The sequence below is a fragment of the Symphalangus syndactylus genome, chromosome 22 (assembly GCF_028878055.3).
Source record: "Symphalangus syndactylus isolate Jambi chromosome 22, NHGRI_mSymSyn1-v2.1_pri, whole genome shotgun sequence".
Lineage (NCBI taxonomy): Eukaryota > Metazoa > Chordata > Mammalia > Primates > Hylobatidae > Symphalangus > Symphalangus syndactylus.
In genome coordinates, this window is record NC_072444.2 from 64832363 (window position 1) to 64856591 (window position 24229).

The 24229-nt window shown below is 34.4% G+C and overlaps 2 long non-coding RNA genes across 2 annotated transcripts in view; one reads left to right on the plus strand and one right to left on the minus strand.

The window, feature by feature from the left end:
• The window catches only part of LOC134735564 (uncharacterized), a 111990-nt gene that overhangs the window by 87214 nt on the left and 547 nt on the right, over window positions 1-24229 (plus strand). The window lies entirely within an intron of this gene.
• The window catches only part of LOC129472371 (uncharacterized), a 38300-nt gene continuing 14640 nt past the window's right edge, over window positions 570-24229 (minus strand). Inside the window, exons 2-3 of the long non-coding RNA XR_008653903.2 lie at window positions 8611-8715; window positions 570-1137 (exon numbers count right to left, since the gene is read on the minus strand). This is a non-coding gene — a long non-coding RNA (uncharacterized lncRNA). The remainder of the gene's footprint in view (window positions 1138-8610; window positions 8716-24229) is intronic.

Consider the following 24229-nt stretch of genomic DNA (forward strand, 5'->3'; position numbering starts at 1 on the left):
CTTCATTGGAGAGCTCCCTAATTTTATTTTTAAGGGGTCATGAAAATGTATTTTTGAATTTATTTTTTTTCCAGAGCTTTTTAAATGAATACTTTATGGGCACTATCTCATTAATCTTTTCTTACTGTGCAGAATATAATTACTTCTGTTTTACATTTGAAGAAACATTTTTATGTTCTATTTTGATGTAGAGCTTTGCTGTAGTTCAGTGAACATGAATTGGGAATAAAGCTGAGACAATCTGGCTCCATTTACCAAAACATGGACAGGACTGTAAATTTAGTTGGCAAAGTGTAAAAGGAGACACAAAATGCTTTTGTGTAGTTTTTTGGTAAGTGAACTGAAGTGATGGATGTCAAATGTGAGCAGTATATTTATTACCCTGCCCCAGTTTCTGAATATATATAACTTTGTGAAAATATATTGAACTTTATATGTGTGGGGGGATTTGCATACTTTTAAAAAAAATTACAAAAAGATACTTTTATGAAACGGTATATAACAAAGAAAATAAATAACAATCACTTAAATTTTGTCTTAATGAGAAAATTAATACTTGCTAAGCAATGTTTTACCTTTAGGAAGCTCCACACACATTTTATTTTTGCTTTCATTGATTAAAACATTTTTGAACTTCGTGTTTAGGATATATTTTTAGGCAGTGGGGCATTTTGTTGCTGTTGCTGTTGTTGTTGTTGCTGTTGTTGTTGTTTCGAGACGGAGTTTTGCTCTTGTTGCCCAGGCTGAAGTGCAATGTTGCAATCTCAGCTTACCACAACCTCTGCCTCCTGGGTTCGAGCAATTCTCCTGCCCCAGCCTCCCGAGGAGCTGTGATTACAGGCATGTGCCACCACGCCCAGTTGATTTTGTATTTTTAATAGAGATGAGGTTTCTCCACGCTGGTCAGGCTGGTCTCACACTTCCGACTTCAGGTGATCTGCCCGCCTTGGCCTCCCAAAGTACTGGAATTATAGGCATGAACCACTGTGCCCGGCCACAGTGGGGCATTCTTATAGGTGTCCCCAGGAGCAGTAAAATGTATTCATGTTAGATGAATATTATCTTTGAGAATCATCAAAAGCCACCTGATGCCAAGTCTGGAAATTTGCCACAGCTTCCACAGAGAAAGCAGGTACTCTAGAAAGACACAGAAGAATCAGTACATGACCCATTGAAAATGGGAAACTATGAAGATATGTATCCAGCAGTCAAAGATTATTTATGCCCACATCGTTTGTCAGTGCAAAATCTTAGAAACAATCATAATTCCCATACATTGGAGAATGGTTTAGTAAACAATATACACAATGTAAATGTAGCTGTAAGGTGAATGAGGAAGAACTCTATGAACTGATATGGAGTAATTTCCAGGGCATAACCATTAAGTGAAAAAAATAAAAATAAAAAAGAGAGAGAGACTTTGCAGTAAGTTATCTGTCATGTAAGGCAAAAAGATTATATCTATCTATCTATCTTTTTTCCACATATATGTATTTTCCATATATATATATCCCTTTTGTGGAAAAAAAAAGAATAGAAAAGACTAACAGGAATGAATGAAATTGTTTGCCTGTAGATGATGAGTGAGAATGGGATGGAAAGAACAAGAAATGGGAACACAGTAGAAGGGAGAATGAGAGAGTGAAACTTCTATAAATATGCCTTTTGTGGTATGATTCTTAGAACTATGCTAATATTTCATATTCTCAAAAAATTAAAAGAATTAATTTAAATCAACAGGTCAAAATGAATAAAAAATGAGGCCAAAAAATAGATGTTCCTATATTTCAAATAAGTATCTTAAACACAGTGACGGAGATGTAGAAGAAAAGAACTAACCTAATTAATTTTAGACAACAGTATTTTGACTATGTACTCTAAATGAATTAAAACTGTACACAACTGGCTGGGTGCTGTGGCTCACGCCTGTAATCCCAGCACTTTGGGAGGCCAAGGTGGGCGGATCACAAGGTCCGGAGATAGAGACCATCCTGGCTAACATGGTGAAACCCCTTCTCTACTTAAAAAAAAAAAAAAAAAAAGATTAACCGGGTGTGGTGGCACACGCCCATAGTCCCAGCTACTCAGGAGGCTGAGGCGGGAGAATCGCTTTAATCCGGGAGGTGGAGGTTGCAGTGAGTCAAGATCATACCACTGCACTCCAGCCTGGGAGACAGAGCGAGATTCCATCCCAAAAACAAACAAACAAACAAAAAAACTGTACACAACTACACAACTGTTATACTCTAGTTAGTAAATTGCTATTTTTACATAAATATAAGCAACTAATGTTGAGACTGTGTATTCCAGAACTGAGTAAATACGTGACTATATGTGAATAATGAGAGCCAGATTTCTTACTATTAAATGAAAGAGTTTTAAATAATCTAGAATGAAACATGTGGTATAGGATTAGAACTAAAGGTATTAGCATACAGTAATTGTTTTTTAAATAGATAAATATAAAATATAGAGAGGTATGTGTTTATGTGTTTCCTTACATATGTTTACTAGCTCTTTTTATTGAGAAGACCTAGAAACAATGACATACCAGTGCAAGGAGAATGCCTGTTATCCAGATCTTGGTTTCTAAACAACTTTCTCCAACAAAAAGAAATAATGCTTTTTAGAGCAAGCTTTATTACTGTACTGGTACATTGAATGGACAAGGTAAGACTGGAACATTCTGTGGTCTCAGAAAGTAAGGAAGTCTTAAAAAGTGGTGGAGATGTCAAGGAAAATAAAAGTCAACATGAGGAGGCTCCCATGTCCAATTTTAAGACAATCAGATCAAGAAAATAGATGATCATAGTAATGCATGAAAACCGATACTCTGACTGATTGATTAATTAATTATAACCTAAAATCAAGCATATATCCATGAGTTCATACTAATAAGTAAACAATTAAACAAAGAAATAAACATGGGAAGAGAGAAAGCTGTCTCTGAAAATAAAAGTAAAGAGAAAAATAACTTTCTAGGAAAGACCTAAACACCACCCTAAATAGGTGATCATAGTTCATATCGCCAGAGGTAAAAAATAACTGTATCCTGTAACTTCTGATGTAGTACACTGAGGAAAGAAAAAAAAACATCATTTATGTGTTATTTCTGCCAGAAATTTCTAAACTGAATTTAATCATGACAAAACATGTCAAACCCAATTTGAAGGATATCTTACAAAGCAATTGGCAAGGAGTCATGAAAGATAAAGAAAGATTTGAGGAAGTGTTCCAGATGAAAAGAGATTAAAGTGATGTTACACTTTACAAAGGCCTTAGAGATAATTAATATAACTTAAATAAGCTAATTCATTTAGCTAGTAGTATTGTGTCAATGATAATTTCTGGGTTTGTTCATTGGTTATGGTTATGTAAAATGTCAACATTTGGGAAAGCTGGGAGGAGTTAGCAAGAAAATTCTAAGTATTATCTATGCAACTTTCCAAGCTTAACATTATTTTAAAATAAAAAATCTAGAAGTATTAATGTTAAACACACACAAATACACACACACACACACACACACACACACACGCAATGGGGCAATTAACTGTAAGACATGAAGACAAACCGGTGGTTCTAATCTCTAGATCACAAAGCATAATGGAGTGATACTAAGACAGCACAGCAGAAGATTGGCCAACCTCAGAGTCAGTCATCACAGAGAGAAAAATTCTCAGCATATCATGTTTGAATATGACAAATAGTATCAAACAGCAGACACTGTAATTTTATATTTTAAAAGACCAGCAGAAACTGCAACTTTATATTTTAAAAGACTATATTTCCATGTCAGGATTGGATGCAGATATAAACCATATTTGTTTCTCTTCAACAGATACTTATAAAACTTGACATCACTTAAATGAAAAGGATAATGATAAGTTAGTGCCAAAGGGATCCACACTACATAATGTAATAGCTTACAACGAGATAGAGGACCTGAGATTTTCACTTGTTACATAACAATCTGTAAATATTTAGTTACACATACCATGTCCATTTGTTGGCACCCACTGGACAAGGCAGACTAGGAGAAGTTGGCTCCCAGAGCTGAACTAGGTCTGAGACTTTACACAAAACATTCCAGATCTACACAACTGTCTTCTAAGCTATGGGAGAAATAAAAATGTATGAGGAGCATATCAATTCTGAATACCTACATACCAGGCTTCAGAAATCAATAAGATATAATGAAGTGAGTTAATAGAGAGAAACCAAGAAGACAACGAGTGTCCTCAACTTGAGATCAGTAAGACAGAAAGAAGCAACTGTGCATGATGATCCATACAAGCAACTCTGAAGGGAAGGAACGTGCTTCCCAGGACAGGATCTTTTGTGTTTTATGGATTAGGCTGTTCTTGCATTGCTACAAACAAATATTTGAGACTGTGTAACTTACAAAGAAAATAGGTTTGATTGGCTCATGGTTCTGCAGGCTATACAGGAAGCATAGCAGCATCTGTTTCTGAAGAGGCCTGAGGAAGCTTACAATTATTGCTGGAGGCAAAGCAGGAGAATAGGTATCTCATATGGTGAGAACAAGAATGAGAGAGAGATGGGGGATGGGGGAGGTGCCACACACTTTTAAATGACCAGATCTCATAAGAGAACTCACTATCAGGAAGGCAGCATGAAGCCATGAGGGATCTGCCCCCATGACCCAAACATTTCCCACCAGACCCCACCTCCAGCATTGGGCATTAAATTCAACATGTAATTTGAGTAGGAACCAATATCCAAACTATGTCAGTATAAGAAAAAAATATTGTAGCTTCTCTTTCATTTGCTAGCTTCTCAAATTTTTAATTTCTATTTTTAAGAATGTTTTATGATAAATATTACACCCAAGTTTCTATATATAATTTATAAAGAAATATGCAAATATGAAAGTTACTAAACATTTTTGTGCTGATAAGAATGTGACTAAAAAATAAATGTCGCTGATATTTCTTGTTCTATTTCTATTTTGTAAGCCGTATATATTAATGTTTGCAGTTTGACACATGTAGATTACATTTTGATTACAATAAGGGAAAGTGTTTTCAGTAATTTCGGTTAAAACTTTTCCAAATAAGATATAGGTAAAATTAGATATACGAGCTATGCTGCATGAAATTGCCAAGTAATTGACAAGGTCAGTTTGTCTGCCCCAGCTGGCTTGTCACATCTACTCTTCTCTCTCTGCCTAGCCACAGATAACTATATACACTGTTTAAAAATTAGAACAATAAATGCAATATTTGTAAACTGGCCTATGATCTCTGACCTCTGGCCAGAATTATGTTTATAGCGGGTTGAGAGCAGAATTGAGATCATAGGTGACCATCCTGGCAAAAAAGTAGGTCACAGACTGAGACGTAAACCTTATTCCTTGATGAGGTAGGGTCAGACTAAGTTGGCCACAGAAATATTAATCAAAATATTTATATCTGTGGTTGCAGAAGTTACAGGAAATATGTCCACACATACACTCTGCTTAGATAAAAATGCGTTCTAAATTGGCAACCTGGATAGCTATGTGTGAAGAATAGTTTCTTCCTGAGATAGTTTGGGTTCAGCAACCTCCATGTCTGGAACATTAATCTTTTGCTATGAGACCATCTCTGCTTAGCAGAAATCCATACACTATAAAAATATATCCTTAAAACTCAACAAGATTTAGCATTCAAAGTCTGTGTCTTTCACCTTAGCTTTTGGCCCACCTATTCATTGCAAATAACTTACAAAAGATCATATGTGTACATTTTTGTGAAATTACTGTTTGAAAGGATAACTCAATGTGCAACTGGGTGAGAGGCCATCTGAAGATTAAGAGGGAGTCTAGAAGCAGGGCTGGAGAAATGCCCTCACCTATCAGCGGGAACAGTTCAAACAGCCCTGGGAGGTGGCCTCATGTGTTAGTCAAGAAGCCACAGAGCTCTACAAAAGAAAGAAAGAAAACTCAGGAAGCTGCACCATGGGCTGGCAGAAGATGCCGGTGGCTTATTTTGGACCAGGGGTAGTCTACCTCCATCAATCAGTCAGTCTGGAGAACGCCTTCCCTTCTAAAAATCACATTTCAAAAAACTAATTGGTCACATCATTGGCTGAATATATTTACTGTGCATAAATCATCTGGTACTGAGAAAAAGTAGCCAAAGGTTACTGTTTAGAGTCATTTTTTATAGAAAAAATATTTGCTCAAAGGTTAACTAAAAGGAAAGGAAAGAAAGGAAGAAAAGAAGGAAATAAAAAGATATTTCAGAATCAAATAAATTAATTTCAGCTTACCCTGGAAAATCTAATTTCTTCCAGTAATATTCCTCTCCAGTAACATGAGCGTTAATGATAAATAATTTGGGTGTTTTCGTGAAGTATAGCATATCTAATAAGCTTCTGAGTAGTGTCCTGAATTCCTGGAAACACTGTCAAATACTATGTACCACACATGTTAACAAGAGCTTACTTACTCATGTATATATGAATCAGGATGGTTAGGCAGTCCCTTACAGAATTTTAAGCTTTAAAAATGAAATAAAAAGCAACTCAGAACAACACTGAAAAGGCCTGCTCTGGTTGACCAGTGACTGTCACAAACAAACAAACATTTGTCTTATTGTAACCTCACACAACACCCCTGTCCCCTACTCCAACCTCTTCCTTCCAAGCAGCTATGCTAGACAGGCGTCCTGGCTGTAACTCAGTCTTCCTCAGGCAGGATCCCTGTCTGCACAACCATGTACTCCTCAAAGATAGTTAAAGATCCTCTTATCTATTTCATAGTCTAATTATAAATCCCATTTGCCATCATCAAGTGGTGATTGTAGATTCACCAGCAGAGCTCAGTGTTTCTCTAATAACTATCTGGCTAGGGAAAAGTTTACTGTTCTGATTTCAGCATAGTCAGAAAGAGCAAATATTAAACTCAGTAGCTCGAGTTGAAGAAAAGACATTGCTCTCCTTAATAAATGCTTTTTATTAGTATCAGGCTGTCATTCTTTCTCACAGACACCCTTCTAATCCTTCCTTTTGCACATGGTCTTTTTTCATCATATTATGTTTATCCATGTAGTGAACATGTCTCTCTCCTTACTTATTAACAGACTCCTTTAGTCAAGCAAGTGATTTTATTCTTTCTTATTACCAGCTTGCTGCAAAACACACACATAAACATACACACACAACAGTGCAGACAAATGTTGCTCGCTTAAAAAATATATATATTTAAAATAATTTTGTGAACCCTGCATTTTGATGTTTAATTTGATTCCATTCCTGCTATTCAGACGTATGAACCTCCTTTTTTTCAGGTGCTACCATCTTCTTGTTAGGAAGTACCTTGGACAAGTTTGCGCAGAGGAAAGAATGAGGGTTTCTGTTTCTGAGGTCCTTCTCTCCTTCACATTCTCAGACTGGACGTGTACTTGACATTTCTCACTGCTCAGTGATTCCACATCTCCTACAGAAAAGCTTTGCTCCTACTAATTCTGTTTCTAGAAAGTACATCAATACTTTATTCCTAACCAGACACTCTCCATAATATACTAATAGCATTCATTTAGACCTCAAACCCAAGAATTTTGCACAGCTTCATCTGGAAATAACAGTTTCTCATTTAACTAAACATGTTTGTAATTAGACAGCCCAGATATACATAGCATTAAATGACCAGGAGAGTTGAGAGAAGACTTCAGATTTAAGTGTGTTGTTTCATTCAGAATTCTTGATTTAAATGTGCTTCACATGCATGGAATGACATTAAGGCTATCACTCTATCATCGCCAAATGTAAATGATCAAATGGTGATGATTTATCTGCTACTGCTAATCTTTTATTCCATGTATCATTTATTTTAAAGGTTTTTAAAATGTAAAGTAACAAATATTCTTGCATAAAGCTCACAGTGACATCATAGAAAAAAGTTGGCAAGGAGATATTTATTACACCTCAGTATGGTATTTGTATTGATGAGTACCCACTTTGAGTCCAGAATATCTGCTCTTATATCCTAACCTCACTGGTTAGATTAAATTTCAGACATACAGCTCTGTCAGCCTTCACAGTCACAATAGAAGTATTCGTATTTAAAATTCAAGAACTTTCTGGCAACCAATATGAACAGATTGCTAATTTTTTTACCCCCAAGGAATTTGCATCATTCATATGTTATGTTAAAAAGTATGATTTTCAGTCATCTATTTTCTGTTCTCATTTGCTAGTGTTAATAGATACAATGTTATTTGTTTATTTTGTGAGTTTATTTCCAACAAGGAACAGCTTTCTCACATTTCTCCATTAAATGGGAATAGCAGAACATACAGTCATATTTCATACTGTGACAGGCGACTTAAATGGTCATCTGCTTTATCTGATCAACATGGTCTGGCACATGTATCTGCCCTGAATAATGTGCTATAACTAACAGAGAAAGATCTAATCCCCAAATTCACTTCACCAGGTGATGAACAGAGTTTCCCCTTCTCCAATATTATGCTTTAATCTGACACCTGGGAACGTCATCAATTTTTTCCAAAGCCACACCATTTTTTTTTCTTACTTTCCAGAAGACAGTAAATAGGGTTGTGAAATCAGTATTGTTCCAGGTCCCCGTATTTTGTTACTAACCAACAATGTGTCTTCAGGCAATTCACTGACTTGGTCTCTCTGAGCCCAAATCTTCACACCTGGACTGTGTATGATGATATCTGCTGTATGAATTGATAGTGAAGTCTAAAAAGAAAATATATGAAAGTAATTTATAAAATGCTAAGTGACATATATATATATATATATGCAATTCAAGTAGGTTAAAAATATTGTATGAGTATGTCACTTATCTCGAGATCTTTAAGATTTTATCTTGGAACACAACAGGAACTGGGAGAATATCCCTTGCCTATGGCCAGCATATTAGAGAACATCGAAACTCATGCATTCTGGTCATAAGAACCTGTGCGCAAACCTGGGATGGCTGAGGAGCATGAAAACTGAATTACAATGTCAATCTGTATGAATCAAAATAGAAAGCAATGTGGACATATGAACTAGTGGTAATTCATTTAGGAAAACAGAAAATGGGTTGAGAAAATAAAGTCAAAGTTTTTAAAATTGTGAAATGAGAACTGGGAGAAATTAATTTCCAGGAGAACAGACAGTTGTAAAATTGCTAGTACTGTGTCTGCAATATAGAACAACAGATGTTTTAAATTCCTGGGCTTCTGTTTTGAAAGCTGGTGGTACTTGCTACCTAACACAAAGATCCACTATGGCCTTGAGATGGCATTCATAAGCAGCCTTTTCTAAAGCATCTCAGATGCTGACCCTATGAGCTTGAGCAATCAGGCATGCTCTGTACCAAATGGAATACTGTGTTCTGGCATGTGTTCTCCTTTCCTCCCTGCTCCATTCCTTCCTCACTCCTGCTCCCTGGGACTGCCTGCACTAAAAAAGTAGCAGCAGATTTTAAAAATGTAACCATATGATTTCACTGGGGAACCTTAACTAAGAGAGTGAATATGAGGGAGAGGATATGGTTCTTCCAGGAAAAGGGCTAAGGTAGGTCCAGCCTGCCAATATTGAGAAGTTAAGGAGTAAGTTAGAATAGGTGAGGTGAGGCTCTTGGTTCACCTGGCTTACTGCAGAATGAGGCTGCCAGGGGAGTGTTGAATACTATAAAATATCTTTATCTTGCCCCTACATACTTTCCCCTCTCATTGATTGGAATAAGCAGTTTGATAAGAATCTATTGCAAATTTATCCTTCCAACTATACCCAAGCAGTGCCAGCATCAGCGATTCTTCTGAAAAAGTGCATCAGATTTTTATTTCAATCTGCATTTGGCAGGATGAGTTTGGGGGCACATCTAGAAAAGGTAGTTTGAAAAATGTCAAATCTATTATCTCTTCTAGTTCTGTAATCTAAAAGTAGTATTTTAAATACCTAAGTGACTTGAAAACCTATTAGCATGAAGAAGAGAAATTAGCTTATTGGCTCTAAAATTGGAGCAAAGCTCAGTGTGGAAAATCCCTGCTATCTTACTTTTTTTTTTTTTTTGTCTCCTGAGTCCTAACTAGAGAATTGTATGTCCATTTTTGAAGGAGCAAATTTCCACAATGATTTAAGTGATAAGGAATAACCATTATGAAGTGGTTACTTCATAATAGTCCCCAAATCACATACATGGAATGGGGTAGTCTACTAATATATTTAATTGCCACACCTTTCCTTTGTAGTTTTTTTCCCTCTCATTATCAAGGAAATTTTATAGACAGGTTTGAACCTAAAAGTGTTTTAGCTTTAAACCTATTGAAATTATCTATGCCCAAACAACAAATTCTAAGCTACCCACACATAAAGAAGGGAAACAGGGCATAAATTGTCATATATCCCATTATCCAAGGTGCTTATGAATGTTGAACATTTCTGTCATTCTGCTCTAAAAGTGAGACCAGATGTCCCTGAAAAGTTCTGTCCAACAATTTTCAGTGGGATAAAAAGCTTTACCCACATCTTTATTGCTTTTTTTGCTTGTCAAGTGAGAAGTATTGAAAATCCAGCGTGGGTGAAAAAGTAAGTGGACATATCTTTTGTGCAGTTACCAATTCTCTCTTCCTCATTTTCCTCAAGACAGTAGCTTGTCAGCAACCCTCTTACCCTCAATCACTTTCTTAGGTCTGGTAAAAACAGCTGTTGGGATGACATGTAGCGTTTCCTTTCTGCTCATTTCAAATTTTATTCTGTCTCCATTTGTTAATTTGATCACATTACTGAGACTTCGGCACAGACTCTTTCATGGTTCTCATTATCTGTCCGTGGTCCTAATAACATATGGTAATATTTTTCTAATTATACTCCCTGCAAAATATCAAAAACTGTAATCCTCATCTGGTCATTATGTGCAATGCAACCTATCCACACTTTTTTCTAACATACAAAAACACTTGATATAGGTATAGACTTAACATGCAGTGTGACTCCACAGACACATGAGCAATTCTGCCTGATACTGTACTGTTATTCTCTCTGTATTACTCTTCTTCACCTGTTTGAAATTGTTTATTTTGGCTGGGCGCTGTGGCTTAAGCTTGTAATCCCAGCACTTTGGGAGGCTGAGGCAGGCAGATCACGAGGTCAGGAGATTAAGACCATCCTGGCTAACACGGTGAAACCCCGTCTCTATTAAAAATACAAAAAATTAGCCGGGTGTGGTGGCGGGTGCCTGTAGTCCCAGCTACTTGGGAGGCTGAGGCAGGAGAATGGCATGAACCCGGAGGCAGAGCTTGCAGTGAGCCGAGATGGTGCCACTGCACTCTAGCCTGGGCGACAGAGTGAGACTCCATCCCCCCCCGCAAAAAAAAAGTTTATTTTACCTATGCCTTGGTTTTCAACTATGTTGGGATCTTGTTCTGTTCAATAAAATAAGATTTGATTATATCCAGTTATAGTATAATTTCTACTATCTATTTTATGGTACATCTTGAACTGACAGACTCGAGAAACTTTATTATCTGTGCCAAAACAGTAAATTCTGCAACTATACCTCATTCCCCCCATTTACTCTAGTGTCTTTTAAATACTTACTTAGAGATTTTACTTTATCAGGGTGTGGTTATCTCATCTTTTTCATTCACATTCAGCTCTAGTTTTGTTGCATTTACTCAAGCACGTCAAATATTTCTTTGCATTAAAATAAATGATACAAAGTAGGAAGTCAGGGAGCCCCTCACAAGTATCATAATCACCTATGAACAATAGTCTCAATATAGCTGGTAGGATCCTTCCACATCTCTGATAGGTGCCAGATGGTATTTCTATAGATCAACATAAACTACAACTGACCCTTGAACAACAACATGGGTTTGAAGAGCGCAGGTCCACTTACGCATGATAAAAGTTATGTTGAGTATGCCTGTCTCTGCTGCTTCTCCTTCTACCTTCTTCACCTCTGCCACCCCTGAGATAGCAAAACCAACCCCTCTTCTTCCTCCTGTTCACCCTACTTAATGTGAAGGTGATGAGGATGAAGACCTATAAGAAGATCCCACCTCCACTTAAAGAATAGTAAATATATTTTCTCTTCCTTATGGTTTTCTTAATAACAATTTGTTTTTTCTAGCTTACTTAGTTGTAAGAATACAATATATGATGCATATAACACAAAAATACATGTTTTACAGCTGTTTATGTTGTCAGTAAGGTTTCTGGTCAATGGCAGGTTATTAGTAGTAAAGCTTTTAGGGAGTCAAAAGTTATACACAGATTTGTAACTATGCACAAGGTTGGCGCCTCTAACCCCTGCATTGTTCAGGGGTCAACTGTAGTTGGACATCAGAAAGTGAGTATGAAGGGATTATCCTTTTATGTTTTTTAAACCTTCTTGGTAACTGGGCATATGGATCAAATAATTTGTGTGTGTATATATATATATATATATATATATAGATAGATATATATATACACACACACACACATATATACACATACATATATATATGTTTTACATTTAGCTTTGTTAATCGCTCTCTTGGATTTATTTCAGCAGAGCTCAAACATAGCTCAATATAGTGTAAAAGATCATTCTTTCTGACTTTGTAATAAAATCTCTGTCCTGCAGTTATTCATAAAACAAGAAACTAAAATTTTTCAAAATAAATAGAAATAAAGGAGATTAAGTGTAACAGATACCAGTTGTGTAGAGACAAAGAAAGTGTATGAATGGATCATTGATCAGTGACAAGATGAGAAAGAACCTCCAGAACGTACTTAGAGGGCACAGAAAACACACACACACACACACACACACACACACACACATTTTAAGCCACTGCAAGATACTATTGGTTAAAGAGGCTATCGGCTCTCATTAATATAATGCACCAATGAGGTTAGTGAACAAAAAATATGTACTAAGGGTATTTCTTCTGTTAAGATTGATAGATTTATTTTCATGGTGTAATAAAATATTACAGTTTTTGTTTTTAGTTATGCTAAAGAATAAATTCATTTCAGTTAGGTGCTATTGTCTGGTTTCAGTTCCTTAATTCATAAGCTGTATACTACTCTAGAAAAGCTATACAAACTTTATGACCTTTAATTTTTTTCCTCTATAAAATGAGGAGTTTAAGGCTAACTCTATTATAGCTAAGATTCTCCCCAGCTTTTTTAAAATAAAATTTTTATTTTAATACAGCTTTGACTTACAGAAAAATTGTCAAGATAGTACAGAGAAATCTTATATACCTCACACCCATTTCCCCTATTATTAACATCTTACATTGAGATGGCACATTTGTCACAATTAGTGAACCAATACTGATACATTATGATTAGCTGAAGTCTGTACTTTATTCAGATTTTCTAACTATATGCCTAATATCTTTGCGTGCTCCCAGATCCCATCCAAGATACCACATTGCCTTGGTTGCCATGTCTCCTTAGACTCCTCTTGGCTGTGAGTTTCTCAGACTTTCACTGTTTTTGATGACCTTGTGAGTTTTGAGGAGTACTGCTCAGTCACTTTGTGGAACAATTCTCAACTCATATGCCCATGTTTTAAAAATAATTCTTTATAGGCTATCTTCATAAAATAATGCTTGGCACATGGCAAGTAATTAGTAGCACATGAATGGATGAAAAAAATAGATATTTCATTTATTTGAAGGAAATAATATATTCATAATAGGCATAAAGTATTTCTTTGGTCTGGATGGTCAATACCCGTATTGACACTATGTTACTCCAGTGTTACAAAAATAAAACTGAAATATTTGTTTTTTTTATTTCTTTCCCAGTCAAATTGCGCAACATCTTAGAAAGAGACTAATTTAGGATTTTAAAGAGAAAAACTATCATTAGGAGGTATCTCATGGTAGTAGAAATGGAAATATGGGAAAATAAAGGGATTCTAAAAAAATACTGAGTGATTCCCAAGGCATTGCATTCATATCATCCTATTTGTCCACACAATCAGTGGAAGGAATGCAAATACATATAAGGGGAAAGTAATATATATATATATATATATATATATGTGTGTGTGTATATATATGTGTGTATATATATATGTGTGTGTGTATATATTATATATATATAATATATACAAAAAAAGACTGACGATACAGTACTCCATTGGAATCAGAAATGAAATTACATTATTCTGCCTATAGGGCAACAATGTGTTGGAAATGGAGTTATGCTAAACATAACCTTTCCCTAACCTTTATTCAAGGTAGTAGCTGAAAATTCTCTTTTCACACATAATTTCATCATGCAATTACCTCAGAGGAAAAAAGATAACAAATACAACCTTGACAATGAAATTTTTTGAAGCAGCCTTTTCTCTTTCTAAAAATCTAGGTCCACTAGATATAATTTTAGACTAAATACAATGCTAAATTCTCTGACAAGAAAATGGACAATTACTATGCAGGTTAACAATATATTGATTCATATACTTTTTCCCAGTTCAAAAATGTGATAGCTCTTTACAGAGCATTTGGTTGCAATCACTATTATTTCAATTATGAGCTTAGCTGGGTAATAAAACAATAGGCTTTTCCTCAGTAGACTACTATTCAGTTTGCGTAATTTACTTTAAATATGAAGTTTAAAGGAAAAAGGAATTTGCTCTTTTTTCAGTTCTTTTAGGCTGCTATATTTTACCATAATACAACAAACTAATAATTATCAATCGTTAAATGCCTTTCATTGCAAATGAGTTTTAGAAAAGCAATTTAAAACTTCCTTCATTTTCCTCAGTAGACCACAAGATAACATTCTTTTAATTGCAGGGATTAGAATGCCTGATACTTTCCATTTTTAGTACAACATATTGACTTTTGCAGTAATTATTCCATTTTGTACTTTTCTAGAGATATTTACTTCATTGCTACTCTATTTCAGATAAACTAAGGAGCACAGATTCTTATTCATCCAACAAAAATTATCGAGAGTTCTCGTTGTGCCATGATTGATTAAAAGTGCTTATAAGAGACACAAAGAGGTGAAAGGTCTGTTTTCTAACCCCTCAATTGGACTCTCAGAGGCCAATGCAGCAGAAGAGATAATTTACACCATTAGAGCAGAGTAACTCTTGCTTTATCTACATATGTGGCATTTCTCTGAGTGCATGCAGCTAATGCTACTTAATACCCAAGGGAAAGAAAAACCGAATGAAAAATCTATTTTAATTCTTAATATGAGTAAACTCAGCTGGCTCAATTATAATTCACTAATTATTTTGAACAAATATAAAATAACAGGAAATGCAATAAAAGTAAAGCATAAAGGAATAATTTGGACCTGAAAATGTTGATTTTCTGGGGAAACTAAATTTTTACCTATTAAACAATATGAAAAAGAGACTAATAATTCAATTAGAATCCAAGAAAATGGGTAAATTCTTATGATCCCAGGTTTGTGAGGAGAGTTCTCCTAGAGGCAATGATATGAACTAAGTGATTTTATAATTGGAAATAATCATCATAAAAATGCAGAAATGTCTTCTCTTCGTAAGTGAGCTTTTAGGAAATCAGGTTTTGTAATTCAGTAATGCAGTAGGAAGGTAACCCAGGTCAGAGCTATGCCAAAATACAGTTTATGATTAAAGAAAATATGAGAATTGAAAGAAGTGCTTTGGATCAAGAAAGAGTACGTGGAAATAGCAAGCATCCAAATATAAACAAGGGGAAGTTTGAGGTTGACGTGAGCATAAGGGTAGCGTTCTAATTGAGATCATAATGGGGGTAGGAGTGAGTGAGGTAAAAGAGTCTTTAGAAGATAGGAAAGTAGAGCAGTCATTAACAATGATGTGGCCAAAAACAGCATTTTGTTATTAAGAATTCACAGGGAAGTTTGCATGCTCACTCACACACAAATAATTTAAATCTAATCACTTAAGCTGATAAATAAAACAATTAGCATAAGATTAATTTTGACACTGTTTCAACCACTGTTCTTTAACCACTGAAAAATCTAACATGTAAGTGACAAAATGAGATTAGCACCTTTATTCTTGCTAAATATCCATGGTCCATGGTGATTCAAAATGGCAGCAACTTATAATGTCATGCAACTCTGATCTCTAGAAAGCTTTGGGATGCTAATTGTAAGGCCAAAACTCTGATTTTCTTTCTCATTGGAAGGAAGTTTTTACATAGTTAAAAGTAGATACAACACGATAAATAGAATACCAAACCAAAATCAAGGGATTAAGCATGAGAGGAAAGCAAATCTGATATAATAAGAAACACAATCTGAGATTTGCTTTTACAGGAAAAGCTCAGCAGCTCAGAACTCTCCAGAAATCAAAGTAACCATAAGACTCAAAGAGCCCCGATTTGTTGCTTACTGTCATATGTCCTTGAGGAAGTTATTTACCTCTATGAGTCTCAGGTTCTTTATATATTAAAAGAGATTAAGACAACAGATCATTTCATTTGAGAATAAAACAGGAAAAATATACAAGAAAGTGCTTCACACTGATGTCCAAGCATATGATAAACATTTAATAAATGAATGTGCTCTTCACTGTGTATTCATATTTTCCACATGTTTAAGGTATTACACTGTATTTGCCAAGGCAATTTTTTGCATATTTGGGGGCAAAATATGTCTTAACAAGTTTGTGTGTTTTCCTTCCTTCTTATACAGCTTCTTGTGACTATCTTTTAAGCTTTCCAGTAACTGCACCTTAAATATCAATGTACTTTTTCTATAAAACAATTTCACTAAATGGCCCCAAGTTCCTATGCTTTTGGTTTCTTTAAATTAGTTTGAATTCATTTTTATTAATTAATTAAGATGATAGTTTGTTTCAAGTGAGATATACCTCGAATAGTATTTACACTTCTAATTGTTCTTATTTCCCAATTAAAATATATTTCCCAATATATCCCTCAAGAAAAGAATGCTTAGTGCATTTTGAACAAAACTCTCCATCCTCCAGACTATGGGTCCTCAGAAAAATGTTAATATAAAACTTACCGACTTTTTAAAGAAGCTGATTACATCCATACTATTGTGATCTGATTTTGTCTATAAAGCTTAATTAAGAGCATTAATATTCACTCTCAGATGTAACCATTTATAATTAATATCATGATAAAATTCATATTCAAATAATATTCATAGTAATTTCTACTTAAATCCAAGGACTTACATTGCAAAGCAGAGAGACAGAATGTTGGTAGCTTGGCTGATATGAATAGTCACTATGAACACAAAATACTCCTTTTACAACTACATATGTTAGGCGTTAAGTCAGGAACACAATTAAAGAGTCATGATATAATTGCTTGGAGCCATTGCTGGAAAGAACATATTCAACATTCTCACTAAAAATGATGAATGTAATGCTTAAACTTCCTGGTAAGGCTGATTTAACTTTTTATAATCAGGAAGAAAGAGAGACTCTTTTTAGTTGAGCTAGAGTTCAAAATAAAAAGACTTCATAACTGCTCAGGCAGCTGCCTAAAATGACATTTATCTGACATTTTCACCCATATAGAAATGCATCTTATGAAATAATTTTTTTAAGTAGTGAAGTTAAAGTGGTAATTATATCAGCAAAATTCTTCAAGATTACTGTTTTCTTTGAAAAATGTCACTCGGGTTATCATATATTACATGTGAACTGTATTCTGATATTTGGTAATGTATATACCCAAATTAGGTCTCATTTCGTATCATTGAAAATACAATACCAAACAGAAAATTATTTTCAAACATCTTAGTTTTGATTTAAAAATTCTGTAAAAAAAATAGTAAATATTCAGATATTATTAGTCCATTAGTTAAGACATTCCACCTGGGTGACCTGATTGCTCATAGCATAAATTATATGAGGAAAACTAAAATATAAAACTAAATGAAATCTTTCCAGTTACTTTTATAAAACTAGTATAGCCATAAATTGAAGCATGAGTTAGATATTTCAGAAGAAAAGTACAGTTCATTCTCATATAACAAAGAAATAAAAAAAGAAAATGCAAATCAAATTGAGGTATATATCAAGTTAATAAGAAAAGCATGAGAAAAGATATTATAATAGTGAATATATATTTAAAATTAGGGTACAAATTAATATAATATTTCAAATGAAAGGGTCAAAGGAGGAAAATAATAGATTATCTTTAGAGATATGGAGAATGTAAGGTCACAAATCTGGTATGGCTAGAGCCAGGATTGTAAGCAGTTTATTAAGGATTTGTTCAATGCTTTTTACAAATGTTAACACAATTAAGAAAGGCATGAATACTTGTGAATATTTAGAGACTCACTTAAATTAACTGAGTGAAATAGCTTACAATTTGAGGTTTCTAAGTCATCTAATTAGTCTTGGTAAGAAGCTTGTTAGTTACAATGTTTTAAAAACCAAAGGAAACCCATAGTGTAAAAGGTGATGCCTGCAAGACACAGAAGTGATCCCTAAGGCCTGAATAAACTTCCCCTGTGATTGATGTTTCTTCTGCAGTGTTTAAAAATGAAGATAGTCAAATAGATGAAGCGGTTACCCATTTTTGAAAACAACATACAGAACAAAACTAGAAAAAAACTTAACTCTCAAATGAAATGCTACTGGTCAACCATTTGCAACTGAAAACAAAAAGAAGGCAAAACACATTAAAGGTCCACCTATCATTTAGTTGTACCTATGTATGTGTTTATTTATTTTTATTTTTAAAAAGCATATTAAAAGTGGGTAGTTGTCCAAATCAGTTGGAATTTTTTATTTACTAATACACCATCAGATCTAGCCAAAAGGAATTTAGGCAACATTTTTGAAGTCGAGAGTTAAAGGAGTTTATTTGGTACGAATTCACACTGACCTCATTAAAAAATGCATTTTTAAATAATAAATAAATAAAGCAAATTAAACTCAATGACAGACTCAGGTTATCTTTGCCAGCAGTCAATTATTGCTTGAGGAAATAGCATTAATAAATCCTAGATTTATTTCCTTGAAAGTAGTACTTGAGCACTGCTTTCCTGCTAAAACAGCATCTTTCAGCAGATTTTTATAGAAAAATCATACCCTCAAGAAAGCTGAACTAGAATGCTTTGTTTATTTCTAATTTTTTATTTTTCTGTAACATACCAAAGATGACATTGTTAAAATTAGCTTTGGCTAATGTAAGTTACAATGCAAATGAGACTTTAGTCCAATTATTTTTAAATCTTTTTAAATAAGGTTTATTCACCTTCTCTTATGACCAAGTGGAAAAAATAAGATGTAATAACAAAGAATTGGGAAGGACCAGACATAAAACATTTACTGATCATTTCATAAGAAATTACATGACTTATGACTAAAAAAGACAACAGATATTTTAATTTTACCAATTTTGATAGAACATACAAAGCAATTTAAATACTTTTTTTTAATGTAGGCCCCATAAGAAAGGATTTGTAAGTAAATTTTGGGAAATCAAGTTTATATCTGTTTTAGCAAGAGTGATATAAATCATTTATATTTAAAGGGTGGCATACGTGATGCACATATGTTAAAATTCAGTTACTGAGCAATTATTGGCCAAAACTTTAAACGTACACATCTCTAAACATTGAAAAGTTAACCCAAATGCAAGTAAAAGATTCTCTCAGGAAAAAAAGAAGGTAGGAGGCTCAGTCTAATCTCCTTGTAATATGCTAGTGACAGACGTTCTAGAATTAAAAAACTAAAAAACAAAACAAAACAAAAAAAACCAACAGTAACAAGTGGAAATTTATCTATGGAATGTTTTTAGCATAACATATCTGGGTTGTTTAGGATTGCTTGTGTTAAAACAGTCTAAATCTCTGAATTTATGAGGTATGGTTCTCTGGAAAATGCTCCATACTCCAGGCCGCCATTAGAGGATAAAATGAAGGTGTTCATGATGTAAGTAGCTCATTTTATCTATGCAATAAGGCTACACTTCTCATTTATAAACTTTATCTCTTAACTGGGGCGCCAGAACAAGTCATGAAAGAAGCGGAAGAGCTGATGAGGTAGGCTGGAATTCCAGAATGGCTCCATTGCTCTTATTTATTCCTCAAAATTATCCCAAACTTTGAAATTGTTAGTGAAAGTTTAAAATGACTAAGATCTCTCACGTGACTGACTGGACAAACTGATTCTTTGTGTTATTTAAATGTTTACAAAGTTGCTAAATATTGTACAGCGATCAGCCTTTTCTATAGGCTACAGAGTTTTAAAAAGCAATTTACAAACACCACAATATAGAAACAAAAAGTTTCACTTGGTAGATTACTAGAAATTAACACAGGCATAAAAAAGATTGTGTGGCATTAACCCTTGAGAGTTGAAGAAAGGATTTGCCTTTTTAAACTCTTTGCTGAGGATAACCTTTACAGCTTGTGCCTGCTGATGGGCCTTAGCAGATCATGCTTTGAAAATAAATTTTATAGTTCATTTTGAGACTCACATATTTAAATAATTTTAGTAAATTATTATAATTTGGGAACAAAATTAATATGACTAAAATTCTGAACTGAGTAAGATTTAAATATCTTACCACAAATATATGAGACAAGGGAGAATTAGACTTTTGACTGAGTATGTGACAATAAGTAGAATTGCCCCAAAATGACTGATATCGCCAGAATAAATCAGTTATTCTGATTTAAATCGGAATAAATCAGAAAACCTTAATTACAGGATTTGGAAGTCATGGAAATGAATCTGAACATGATTTTATTGGCTTCATAAGATTTTAGAATTAATTTTTAATCTGTTTAGTCTGTTCAGTTTAATTTAAAACTGTAACACCTGTATGTTACTTTATTTTTGTTATTGTCCCAAAATTGGTTTATTTGATTTTAAGGATATGGTTTTTTCTCTATTTTTATTGGAATTTTTTAAATGTGCTATTTTTCCTCTGTGCTCACAAAAAAACTGTATACTTCTCTGTCTCATCAGTTGTCACCCTAAGTTTTAAGTTACTTGCCAGTATACAAGAGATATGAACAAACATCTAACACCTAGCACTAAAGCCAGGGAAATAGCTCACAATAAGAACTTGCTGTGGTTTGAATATTTGTCCCCTCCAAAATTCATGTTGATTCCCAGTGTAATCCCCAATGTGGTGGTATTGAGAGGTGCTATTAATCACCTTTAAGAGGTAATCAGGACATGAGGGCAGAGCCTGGATTAATCCATTCATGGATTAAGGGATTCATGGGCTAATGGATCAATGGATTATCTTGGGTGTGGGGCAGGTAGCTTTATAAGAAGAGGAAGAGACATCCAAGCTAGGATGCTCGGCCCCCTCACCATGTGATGTGCTGTGCCATTTCAGAGCTCTTCACAGAGTCTCCACCAGCAAGAAGACACTCAACAGATAATGGCTTCTCAACCTTCTCAGCTTCTAGAACTTAAGAAATAAATCCATTTTCTTATAAATTACCCAGCTTCGGAAATTCTGTTATAAGCAACAGAAAACAGACTAACACAGCACTCAAACAGCAAAGGCAGTGATCCTAATAATTCAACCACACAAACACACATATGATGTTAATATCACACTTGTCAGAAGAAATCGTAAAAGCGTGATATTCACCTCAAATGTGTCTTTCAAATTACAAATAAATGTCCCTGGTTGACTGAATTTAAAAAACAAGTGGAACTGTAGCTGTAGGGAAGTTTGAGATGTTATTATCTTATAAAATATTGTATATAACAAATGTAAGTGATGTTATTTTTGCCTTTTCTGTACAGGAAGACACACTTGAAAGAGTCCCTAATGACACTGAGCAACTGTACCCCATGTTTGTTACACTGGAAGTTGTTCTATCTGCCTTATGGGCCTGTCTTTAATTCCTGGCATCTCACAAGCCTGAAAGACAGTTGTTATCATTTATACAGGAAGAAACGAGGGCTCATATAGGGGAAATGACTTGTTAATATCATGAGACTAGCAAATCTTACTTACCCAATTCCTAATGCTCTTCAGAGCATATTATATCTGAACTCTATATTACATTTGTGGTTGTTGTTTCTAAATTCGTCCTGAATTGAACTGTTTTTTATATTGTGGCAGACTAGTAGGGTCATTTCTAAAATTGTAGTTTTTATAATGAGCACAGTCATCAATTAGTATGTGAAATACATATACTCATTTTTATAGGGAGAGGGAGGTAGGAGGAAAGTAGTAACAAACACATGAGAAGTATATATTGTGTATCTAATTCACAAAATTGGTAACAAATAGAAACTCCACCAGGTACAGTGGCTCATGCCTGTAATTCCAGCACTTTGGGAGGCCCAGGTAGGTGGATGACCTGAGGTCAGGAGTTCTAGACCAGCCTGGTCAACATAGTAAACCTCCTCTCTACTAAACATACAAAAATTAGCTGGGCCTGGTATGGGTGCATGTAGTCCCAGGTATTCAGGAGGCTGAGGCAGGAGAATCACTTGAACCCAGGAGACAGAGGTTGCAGTGAGCCGAGATCGCGCCACTGCACTCCGGCCTGGGTGACAGAGTGATAAAGTAAGATTCGGTCTCAAAAAAAGAAAAAAAAAAAATAGAAAACCCGAACTGACAATTAAATTGATGGCCTACTTAGGTTTACTCATTTGTTTTTGTTATTTTTTAATTTTGTTGAGACAGGGTCTCACTCTGTTGCCCAGGCTGGAGTTCAGTGGCATAATCACTGCTCACCTTAGTCTTGAATTCCTGGGCTAAAGGGATCCTCCTGCATCAGCCTCCCAAAGTGCTGGGATTACAGGCCCAGAAGTTTATTTATTATTTTGTCCAGTTGCTTCGTATACCATATAAACAGGTAATCAAACAGTGGGAGATGTTTAGTTACTTTCTTGAGACCTCAGAGCTAGGAATTTGGAGACTTTAGGTCTAATCACAAAGCCTACAGCCTCATCACAAATTCTATTCCACTCTTACAGAGGGATTCAGAAAATAGGACCTTAAAATGTAATTTTATAATTGTTTTCATTATGTATATATATCCTTCCCATAGAAAATTTTCATTACACAATAATCATAACTAAACTGTGGAAGAAATGGTTGTCATCAGTATTGGGTTAAATGTTTCCCCAAATTACTGTCTCATGTCAGGAACCTGGACCCTCAAAACATGACGTTATTTGTAAATCAGACCTTATTTGGAAAGACGTAATCAGGTTAACATGAGATCTGCATTAGAATGGAACCTAATCTAATGACTGATGTCTTTATAAAAGGAAGAAAGCTTGAACACAGAGACAGGCACAGAGGGAAGACAGATATACATGGGAGATGCCATGTGATAGCAGAAGCAGAAATTGGAGTGATGTATCTGCAAGACAAAGAACACCAACAATTGTTGGCATCCACCAGAAGATAGAAAGAGGCCAGGGAGGATGCCTGCTAGAGATTTCAGAGACAGCATGGTCCTGCCAGCACCTGGATTTCAGACTTCCAGGCTGTGGAACTTTCAGAGAATACATTTCTGTTGTTTTAAGCCATTTAATTGGTGGGAATTTGTTGCAGTGACTCCAGAAAACAAATAGACCATCTAATGATAACTTATACATGTAGAGAGATTAATGTATGTGTGTATATATGTGTATTATTTCTATAATTATATATAAATATATACACATTTGAATAATCTAAAATAAAAATATTGCCTTTCATGATAGAAAAATCTGCATTATTATTGTATTTATTTTATTCATTATTTTTCTATAAAATATTTTTGAAATTGGCTTCTATAATAAAAAGCAGCAGTAATATAGTCATCATAAATTTCAGTTCATAAGGTTTTAACAGTTGTTTTAAAATTTCTTAAAAATAGTAAAGCAATTTGTACTTTAAAATATGCATTTAAATTTAATAAGCAGGTCTTAATTTTTGGTGCCATTAATTCTCTTTATTTATGAATTGCTTTTAAAATTCATATATAATAGTTGTACATATTTCAGGTTACATGTGATATTTTGATACCTGTATACAATGTATAATATCAAATCAGAATAAGTGGGATAGTCATCACCTCACACATTCATTTTTTTCTTAGTGTTGGGAATACTAGAATTCTTCTCCTGTAGACATTTAAAAATATACAAAAAATCATTGTTAACTCTAATTTCTCTACTGTACTATCAAATACCAGAACTTATTTCTTCTATCTAACTATAATTTTGTACCTGTTAACCAAAGCAAGTCTTGATTTTTTTATGCCATTAATTTTTCCACATACATTTCTCATTGTAAATAGTGTTAGTTTTCTATAATTAATTTCT